The 7,553-nt window shown below is 49.2% G+C and overlaps 1 long non-coding RNA gene across 5 annotated transcripts in view; it reads left to right on the top strand.

Annotated features, from left to right (window-relative positions):
- The first annotated feature begins 24 nt into the window (after positions 1–24).
- The window catches only part of LOC108447189, a 9,101-nt gene continuing 1,572 nt past the window's right edge, over positions 25–7,553 (top strand). The window contains exons 1-12 of one of the 5 annotated variants that reach the window (XR_001862605.1): positions 25–2,082; positions 2,415–2,480; positions 3,011–3,073; positions 3,152–3,193; positions 3,269–3,458; positions 3,537–3,621; positions 3,699–3,790; positions 4,673–4,735; positions 4,810–4,851; positions 4,946–5,071; positions 5,176–5,255; positions 5,338–5,483. This is a non-coding gene — a long non-coding RNA (uncharacterized LOC108447189). Of the gene's footprint in view, positions 2,083–2,104; positions 3,074–3,151; positions 3,194–3,268; positions 3,459–3,536; positions 3,622–3,698; positions 3,791–4,672; positions 4,736–4,809; positions 4,852–4,945; positions 5,072–5,175; positions 5,256–5,337; positions 5,484–7,553 lie in introns of those variants that run through there. The other 4 variants (XR_001862602.1, XR_001862600.1, XR_001862604.1 and 1 more) reach the window with 4 other exon arrangements.

The raw sequence follows: 7,553 nt of genomic DNA, 5'->3' as shown, positions 1-7,553 counted from the left end.
TTCCCCCGCCCCCCCCCGCCGCCCCGAGGTGCAGCAGCCCCAGGTGCGAGCGGTGAGGATGAGGAGGGGGCAGCTCCTGCCAGAGGTCACTTTCAGAGGGTTGCCCGGGCACACCTACACAGGGAGCTGCCGGTCGAGAGGGGACAATGGAGGCATCCCGAGAGACGCTCCGGGAACAACGGTCGTGGAACCTGGCAGGAGCCGAGGAGCGGCCGGATGCACCCGGGTAAAGAGCATCGCTTCAAGAAAACGCCCAGGGAAAAGCTCTCGTGCCAAGGGGCAGCATCCGAGTGGGCGAGGCAGTGCGCGAGGTCCCTTTCATCTTCCCCTTTTTCATCATCGTAAGGTTTAAATTGAGGGGGAAGCCCAGATGTCCCTCCTTTCTAAGGGTTTGAATTGAGGAAAAATCCTCCTTTTTCCAGCACCAGAGAATTTTAAAGTGAGGAAAACCCCTCTTTTCCCAATAGTTTAGGGGCTTAAATTGAAGGGGAGAAGCCATTAATTTGCCATTGTATTGGTTCAAGCAGAGGCAACTGCCGCCTGGTCTCTCATTTTAAGGAGTTCAGTCGAAGGAAGCTCTCCCTTTTTGAGCATTTTAAGGATTTAAATCTGCATTTCAGGGCGCTCCTACCTGAGCCCCGGTACTGAACGTCATATGGGAGCGAGCCTGGCACGGACGTAACCCTAATGGCACCTAGGAGGGTATTAAGAATTCTTATTTGTATTTATAATGTATATAGCCCTAATTAGAGGTCCCAAGGAGAGTTACATTGTTCATATAATTACTATTCTTCTCCACCCTACTTAGTCACATGTGGAGTAGTACATAATAATCACTAAGGAGTAATTAAGCAAGTTAACAACAAATTATCTAGCTGCATTCCCAAAACACAGAGTGTCGCGATAGAGGGAAAACCCAGACGCTCAATATGAGTGATCAACAGGAATTCGTTTATTGATTGTACCAGAACTTCTTATATACTATCAATAATAGGCTCATGCATATTCGTAAAAGGCGCATTCTAAGTGGTTCACGTCATCTAAGCCGATCTCTAACCCCTCCTATAGTTCCCCTTCTGTGGTCAGCAGTTCTCCTTTTTCTCTGGCCTTCTAACCACAGATGTCTATTGTTTTGCTGCCAAAACCTATCCTTGCTAACTCTGCAAATAAACCCGTAGCTCAGCAATAAGACTCAATGGTGGTTCAGTTATTGAGCAAGATACATGTGATATTCTGCAGCTTCAGTTGTTACACATAATGTGTGATGCAGTGTTCTGTGAGACCTTGCTCTGCTAACTGCAAGGGTCTATGTGCCCGTTCTCACGTAGCCAGCTCCTCAGATCAGTAAGCTGCAAAGAATCTATATGCCCTTTCTTACGTAACCAATCCTTTACAACAAAGTTTTGTTTCTTACCGGTTGTCCGCTCTTTCGCTCGATGCAAAAGCAAAAAAAGAAAGTGGCATCATTTCCCTGAAGAGTTTTCTTTTCTATCGAGCCCTTTGCTCACCTCAAATTTAAGTCAGAGGAGCCAAACAGTGGCACCTCCTATGAGGGCTTTTCTACCTTGCTCTATTTGGCTCCTTCCTTTTCCCCAGGCATCATGGGAATGAGAGGTGGGCCCAGCCAGGGGTATATTAACCCCAGCCTTTTGCAAGGGGAGTCATTCCCTCTCTGGGATCGAGTGGGGTAAGAGCTCTCCTCTCATTTCAGTGATGGGGATCTTTCTGCTTATCTCAGCTTGTTTTCAGCAGGTTATTTTGGCATCTAAAGCAGCAGAGGCTTCGAAGACACCGGGAAGAAGATACCATGGAACACAGGGAGTATTTAAGTTCACTCATTTGGGTTGCATGTTTAGGAGTGGTAAGGTGCTTTTATAATTTCTGGTTTTGTGCTGTGCTTTTTTTTTAGGAGCAGTGCAACTTCCTGCCATTCCAGATTGTGTTGAGTGGGGTACTTCACATTTTTTCAGCAAGTTCATTGTGCCCAAAAAGTCACATGTCATAGATGGTGTCTGAGATTGAGGCTTCCGCTACGGAAGTCGAGGATCGTGACCGGGAGAGGGAGGGCGAGCGGAGTACCAGGTTAGGAGTTATGGTGGGGGGGTTTTGAAGGCGACACGGTGGGAAACGGTGTCTATTCGGGAGCCACTTAAGGCTTTTCCATAAGCGCCCCAGCCACATTTATATGTTTTACGGCACGCAAACGCATCCCCCGCATTTATGGAAATGCCTTGTAACTTTGTTTCTCGCTAACCTGGGTGCCTATCTAAATTGTGGCCGCAGCCTTAGACTAGGGATGCAGCCAGGGCCTTGAGGACCTAGGGGCACTTAGGAGCGAGCGAGCGGCCGACTTGTTGCAATTTGCCACTAAACTCATCTTTTGATTTTGGTTTTCTTTATTGTATCTGACTAAGGGACAACAGCCTGGCAACAGCGGGAACTTCCTGGGTGGCGAGAGATGGCCTTCTTTTGCGCCCAAGGTGCATTCAAGTCCCCGGACGTCCGAGAGATAAGTCGAGGGCTACGACCCATGGAGGGGATGAAAGCGGTGTGTCGGGTCGGGACTCACCGGGAGGGATTCTTGAGTCAGCTTTGGAGATGGAGATATCCAAGAAGGGGCCCCTTAGCCCACATAAAGGGAAGTCTCACTTTTGATCACAATGCCGAGGTGCACAGGGCAGAGCAATCCTGGTGCATGTAGTGTCACTTGTCTATTGTTATGTTCTGTGTCTTTTGGGCATCTTGTGTCTCATGTCTTCTGCCTTAGCCCTTTGATGTGTTTGCGGTCGTTCTTTTCGCGGAGAGTTTTCTCTCCTCGTCGCGTCGCGGGTGCCCACACGGGTATGCCCTGCCCCATACTCTGGCACGTAGGTGTAATAGAACAAGGCCCAGGGACTTGAAATTTGTAATGCAGGTTGTTGCTGGGCTCTAGGTGATATTCCTAGATTCATACAAGACGGCTGGAGCCGTGAAATGCAGCACTTTGACTTTTGTCATTACTTTCTTTCAGATGCAGAGGGATTAAATCCATGGCAGAGCACCCCATACTGGGTGAGGGGATTCCTGCAGGAAGGTGAGTCACCATTTGTCTGTGCCAGGTAAGCGAAAATGATGGCTATGTTATAGTATTATTCTTTGTCTTTATTTTTAGGAGGTAAAGCCGGATCTCAGCAGTCAAGGTCGAGCGAGCGAGGTAAGTGGTGACCGGCAGAAGGAAAAAGTTGTTATTCCTTGAGTGCCAGGTTCTGGTACTCTAAACTTTAAGCAGCCATTGTCATTTGTGTGTTTTAGGCAGTCCACTTGTATTATGCCAAACCCCCTCACCGACCAGCTGACAGAGCCAGCTCGCCACCCTTGTGAGCCCTCCCAAAGTGTTATGGGACTCTGCAATGAAACTTTTACATTTTCCATTCCAAGGTGCCATGTGGGTGACCTTCGGCAACAGCTGAGGAGTTGCAGTGAGTCGGGGAGGGAGGCAGGAGGAGCGAGGGTCCACTCAAGTTCAAGCAATTCCACAACACCTTGTCTCTTCTTAGCCCAGGCATACCCCGCAACAACGGCGTCAGCCTTGGAGCACGGCTGAAGCGTGCCGCCGGAGGACCATGGCCTTCTTAGGAGACGGTGAGTAACGGAATTGTCGGGTTTTGGCCAATGTGCTGCTAAGCTCGTGTACTGATGTTTGGTTTTCTTTATTGTAGCCAACTAGGAGACAGCAGGAACTCCCCGGACGGCGAGGCGGCCTTCTTTCGCACCTGAGGCGGATTCACATCCCGGATGTCCAAGAGATAAGGTGAGGGTTACGACCCACAGAGGGGATGAAAGCAGGGTGCCGGGTCGGGACTCACCGGGAGGGATTTTTGAGTCTGCTTTGGAGGCAGGGATGTCCCGGAAGGGGCCCCTTAGCCCACATAAAGGGCAAGTCTCACTTTTGATCACAATGCTGAGGGGGGCAGAGCAGTCCCGGTGCGTGTCATGTCACTTTTCTATTGTATGTTCTGTGTCTTTTGGGCATCTTGTGTTGCAGGCCTTTTTCCTTAGCCCTTCGAGGGACCGGCTTATTGGAAATGCCAGGCATCATCCTTAGCATCCACATTCCTTGGCCGGGTGCCAATAACATCGGACCTTTGACCGACGAGCTCAGATTCGCATCGGAATCGCATCTCTCTTAGAACCATTGAGTCAGAGGTCTTTTCTGGTCTTGTTCTGAGCTGTATTCACAGCTGTGCACCGCAGTGATCCATTACAGAGGATTAGGACTTGTCAGAATGCGAAAAGCGGTAGAGGATTCTGCTTGTATGATTCTCGGGCATCCAACTTTGCTGTTCTCGGAATAACCCGTTAGCATCTTCTTCGAGCTTTGTCCGTCTCGCCATGATAATCTCGCTCGGCATTATCTCGGTACTTGCGGTCATTCTTCTTACCAGTTTTCTCTCTTCATTGCATCTCCTTGTTTGTTATCTCCTGTGTCACAGGTGCCTGCATGTATTTGGTCCGGAGCTGCTCTGCCCTGCCCGTATAGTCTGGCATATAGGTGTAATAGGACAAGTCCCAAGGCCTTGAAATTTGTAATGTAGGGTATAGTTTGGCCTCTAGATGGTATTCCTAGATTGACACAGGATGGCTGGAGCTGTTCTCATGCAGGATTCTGACTTTTGTCATCGCTTTCTTTCAGATGCAGACGGATTAAATCCGTGGCAGAGCACCCCATACCGGGTGAGGGGGTTCCCACAGGAAGGTGAGTCACCGTTTGTGCTTGCAGGGCAAGTGTAAATGCTATGTTCCAGCATTATTCTTTGTCTTTGTTTTTAGGAGGTAAAGCCGGATCTCAGCAGTCAAGATTGATGGAGTGAGGTAAGTGGTGACCGGTGAACAGAATGAGTTGTTCTTGCTCTGGTATCAATTTCTGGTGCAGTTATAAGCATCCATTGTCATTTATGTGTTTTAGGAGGTCCACTTTTTTTATGCCGAACCTACTTGCCGACTGGCCAACGGACCCGCTTTGCCACCCTTGTGAGCTCTCTGGAAGTATTATGGGACTCTGCAATGAAGCCTTTACATTTTCTATTCTGAGGTACCTTCTGTTACATCTATGGCCGAGGAGTTGCGGCGAGTCGGGGAGAGAGGATCCACTTAAGTTTCAGCAATGCCACAGCACCTTGTGTCCTCTTTACCCAGGCATACCCCGCGATGACGGCGTCGGCCTCAGAGCGTGGCCAAAGCATGAGGCCCGAGGACCCCGGCCTTCTTAGGATATGGTGAGTAGTGGAATTGTTGGGGCTTTGGTAGACGTGCCACTAAGGTCCTGCAGTGATGTTTGGTTTTCTTTATTGTGGCCAGCTAGGAGATGACAGCCTGGCGACAGCAGGAGCTTCCCAGATGGCGACGCGGACTTCTGTCGTGCCCGAGGAGGATTCCCATCTCCCGATGTCTGAGATATAAGTTGAGGACTACAATCCACAGAGGGAATGAAAGCGAGGTGTCAGGTCGGGACTCACCAGGAGGGATTTTTGAGTCAGCTTTGGAGGCAGGGATGTCCAGGAAAGGGCCCCTTAGCCCACATAAAGGGCAAGTCTCACTTTCGATCTCAATGCCGAGGTGTGCAGAGCCGAGCAGTCCCAGTGCATGTCACTTTTCTATTGTATGTTCTGTGTCTTTTGGGCATCTTGTGTTGCAGGTCTTTTGCCTTAGCCCTTTGAGATGCTTATTGGAAACGCTGGGCGTTATTCTTAGCGTCTCTGCTCTCCGCTCCTCAGCCCGGTGTCGATACCATCAATCCTTTGACTCGAGAGCTCGGAGGTGCATCGGAATTGTGTCTCTCTGTACTAGTTTGAAAACAAACCAGTGGGGGGCACCAAGTCAGAAGAACAATTTAATGGAAATTAAAGAAAAGTAGAAGAAAACACTGGTTCAAACTGACAGAGTCAAGATACAACCTGAGTCCCTGTTAGGCAGGGTGGTGGTAGTAGTCTGGTAGAATGGTGGCTGCAGTCCTCTGAAGCGGTGATCCTGTAGAAAAAAAAGGGTCTGCTCTTCCTCAGAAAGTCCAATGGTGGCTGTGTAGCTCCTGTCCTCTGGAAATCCAGTGGAAAGGGTTCTCTCTGGTGTTCCGTCCCATCCCACAATGGGATGCTTGGTTCCTCCCTCTGGGTGGAGCATCTCACAATGGGGTGATGAGTCATGAGGCCAAGTGAAGTGTTGATTAGGCTCATTAACAGAAGATAGTCCGGAGGGAGTTATATCTGAGCCATGCGGCAGGACAATGATGGGCCATTAACAGAAAGATAGTCTTGGGGGAGGAGGCAAGGAAACACTGCCCCACCTGATTTCAACAGCTCACGAGGATGGTAATAGAATACACTGCAACCCAGGACACTCTTTAGAAGTGTCGAGTCGGATGTCTTTTCTGGTCTTGTTCTGAGCTGTAGTCACAGCTGTACACTGCAATGATCCATTATAGCAGATTAGGACTTGTCAGAAGAGCGGTAGAGGATTCTGCTTGTACAATACAATTGGGCATCCATCCTTGCAGTTCTCAGAATAAGTCTGAGTTCTCAGTAAGTTTTCTGTTTTGTTGTCTTAGGTACTGTGAGCAGCTGCGGAGCCAAAGTTTGGAAATGGCAGGCAAGGGATGAGCCTTGGCCCTTAGGAGGGAGGGAGGCCTTGCGGAAGGGGTCGCTTTTGGGGCGTCTCATTGTGGTCTGAATTTTTTTCTGAATTTTTGCAGCCACTGAAACAGACTGTGGGGACCGTATTGACATCCATGGTGCCTGTGTGTTCATTTCCATCGAGGATGGATTTTGTCAGCTCATCTTCCAAAAGCTACATGTTGGGACCAGTGGTGGGGACAAGGAAAAACCCTTTGGAATTGCAGGAGGCAATTTGAAGTTAGCTTAGAGGAGAGGGCTGTAGAGGGACGGGCCCCTGGGAAGTAAAGGGAGAGGGTTTCTCCTCAGCATCGCCTACCCTTTGCCGGGCAGGACAGTTCCAACCTGTCTCCGCGTTCTCACAAGCTTCACGTCATCACCCTTCTCTGAGTCTCGATGTCATCGCAGATCTTTTCGCCCGAGAAGCTCGCCTTCAGGTCTGGAGCGATCGCCCCGGTCCCCCAGCAGTCGTCGCCTTCATCTCTAGGCCTACTGAGCTTCTTGAGCATCCTCTTAACAGCTTTGGTACTAACTTCTTGTAAGGACTTACGTTTCACCATCATGTGCTATTGCCATAGAGCTTTCTTTCCTTGGGCATCATCGGTCTCCGGCTCATCTTGCAGTAGGAATCTTGTGTTGGGGAGGATGAATGTTTGGTAAGGAAGTTTCACAGGTATGTAGGCCTGGCAGAAAGATCTCTGAATGTAGAAACTGGGGATGAGGTAGAAATGAAAGCAAGTTTTGATACAGAAAAAAGATGTTTTGCTGAAACAGTGATCGCTGAGTAACTGAGAAGACAAAGGTTGGAGATGAGTTGGAAGGAGATTTTTAGGAGTAGGACAAAGGTATGTGACTACAAACAAAGACATGTTTTTCACCAAGTAAATAAGTCTCAAGAAGAGCATAAGT

The sequence above is a fragment of the Corvus brachyrhynchos genome, unplaced genomic scaffold (genome assembly GCF_000691975.1).
Source record: "Corvus brachyrhynchos isolate BGI_N302 unplaced genomic scaffold, ASM69197v1 scaffold1646, whole genome shotgun sequence".
In the NCBI taxonomy this organism is placed as follows: Eukaryota; Metazoa; Chordata; class Aves; order Passeriformes; family Corvidae; genus Corvus; species Corvus brachyrhynchos.
This window is presented reverse-complemented; position numbering and strand designations above follow the sequence as displayed.